Consider the following 2,740-nt stretch of genomic DNA (forward strand, 5'->3'; position numbering starts at 1 on the left):
TCAATTCCAATATCTTGGAGATAGTCGTTGTTAATTGAAGCTATGCTGTTGTGCAGGCGGCGCATTCCTTCTTCGAGAAGTTTAAGTGAGACTTGAGTTTTATGAGACACACGGTACCTTCGGGGCCGTTGGTTGCTGTGGTTTCCTTTATACTGTGCCCTTGTTTCACCTCAGAAACGGTTTTGTAATGTTGTCATTTACATGTGATACTTTGTCTACGGTATTTTGAAGAGACAATTGTGCTTTCTCTATGCTTTGGGCTCCGATACCAAAACTGTCATAGAGACTTCACAGTACCACTGAGACCCGACGCTAGTCTAATGCAACCTGTAGCCACATTCGATATGAATAGAGTCTTCTCCATAGAACACATGCCATGAACTTGCGTAAGAGAACACGTTTCATTCGTTCCTTCACTTGCTCCTTCCTGACCAGAGCCCATCAAGGTTTTAACGTTTTTTCTCAGAAGGACTGAAGAACTTTACCTTTCGATCCCCCGAGTCAGTGAACGCTAGTCCGTCTTCAAATTCACAAAGTCTTTTGATTGCTCTATAAGACTCAGAGTTGTTCTTTAGAAGTTGGTCAACTTCAAAGCTTGAAAGGTTGCAAACGTAAAGGCCACCGTCTAGACCGACTGCTGCAAAGTAAGCTCTTTGTTTGAGAACTTCCGTAGATATGATATTCAAAATGCCAGTCGGGTAGGTCACGAGTCTGACTCCGGTACGAGCAATGCCAACTCCATTGTAGTGTAATGTCACTTGTATAATTTCTCACTGGGCATCGTCTGCACACAACAGAATGTTTTCACTTGCAGCACAGGTTGAAGTTGGCTTTTCTAAAGAAGGGCGAACCTGGACAAGTTTCCGAATTCATCACTTAAGATATCAAGGAGGTGATAAGAACAAAATGGTATATCTCTGCGATTTTTACTCTAAAGCCACAAGGTGTGTAAGAAATGTTGCACAATGCAATTCGAGCCGGCTAAGAACCTCTCTAAAATCACACGAAACTAGAATATGCCCAGCAGACAAACATCATGAAACAAGACAATTCAGTCGCATCACTGCGACTCTATAAGATTTAACTTTTCACAGTCACTTTAGCTATGTCATTATAATCTACATAAAACATAATCTACATGAATGCAAGGAAGAGAAAATTCTGACGGCGCTTATAAGTCGGCATCTAATGGGCGTTTTACAATAAAGAGCAGGCTATGAACTGATATATTTATTCCACTGACACCAAATACCAAACCACTCCAATACATACTGTTGAATCCGCTTCCTTTTCCAGCCAGCATGGTCGGAAGCTCGAAATTGCATTGCTCGTCCGTAGTTAACGCAAAATTATCGCTCTTGCCGCCTGATTTCGAAGCCATGTGATAAATTTTCACATCAAAATCTCCGAGGCCATATTTACCAGACAACTCCTTTAGACCGAGGAACGAAGGAAGATGCTTTTTCAGCGCCAATACGGTTTTAACATCTTTGATAGGAATGTGAAGGTGTAGTCTGATCGTCCGGGTGAGTGTAGTCCTGAGAAGGACTGTTGTCGGTGGCAGTGACTGACGTTTCGACAACCTGTGCGGAAGTCATCATCAGAGTCAAGTGAATGATTGTTGTCAGTAGAATGTTCTTATTCCAGTTCGAGTGAAATGATCGGTTGGTTTTGCCGTGATGTTATTGGCTGTAAGACTCAAGTGACGTAAGTCGGTCGTGATTGATCTGTTTCGGTCTGTCGGTAAAGTTGGGTGGTTCTTTTTCGGTCGTTTGTGATGTTTATGTCGTGAATGAGTCGTTTGTATGGGGCGGGTAGTTGTTGACATCTGTTTAGGGGAGTCTGTTCTAAGTTAGTAAACCAGCTTTCCAGAGTCAGTCGTTGAAAATAGTCAGTGCTGTAGGTTAGGCATTGCGCAGAGTCCCAGTCAATGTTGTGGTTGGTAAGTCGATGGTGTTCAGCAATGTGATTGCTGACATCACCTTTCCTCGTCGCCTGTCTGTGTTCAGTCAGTCTTGTTGTGAGGTTTCTGCCAGTCTCACCGATGTAGGAGGCTTGGCAGTCAGAACAATTGATCTTATCGTTCCCTGTCTGTTCCTCGGCTCGTCTTTGTCTTTAACGTTGGTTAGTAACTGACGTAGTGTGGTGATGGGTTTGTGGGCGACGCGGATATTGAAGGGTAGTAAGATGCGCGAGATGTTTTCAGACATGCCTTTTATGTACGGTATGGTTGCTGTTGAGTCTTACAGTCAATAACATCACGGCAAAACCAACCGATTATTTCACACGAACTGGAATAAGAACATTCTACTGACAACAATCATTCACTTGACTCTGATGATGACTTCCGCACAGGTTGTCGAAACGTCAGTCACTGCCACCGACAACAGTCCTTCTCAGGACTACACTCACCCGGACGATCAGACTACACCTTCACATGTTACCCCCGGGTTCAAACCATTTACTGCATTTGATAAGAATGCGGCTTCTGTGACGCTCAAATGCCGTTTCCGACTCAATTCGTTAAAAGCTTACAACAGCTCTTAAACTAACAGTATTCACGGCCTTCGCGTAAGATGACGATCGAATTGGGTATCAAAGGTCATATAACTGATATGTGACACATGACCTTCATGTGGATGGCACATGCGGCAATTATTCACGAAATAGGACACTCTGGCGTACTCCTACTGATATGTAATGGAAAATGTACTTTCATTGAACAAAATGAATTAAATGT

The sequence above is a fragment of the Stylophora pistillata genome, chromosome 5 (assembly GCF_964205215.1).
Source record: "Stylophora pistillata chromosome 5, jaStyPist1.2, whole genome shotgun sequence".
Lineage (NCBI taxonomy): Eukaryota > Metazoa > Cnidaria > Anthozoa > Scleractinia > Pocilloporidae > Stylophora > Stylophora pistillata.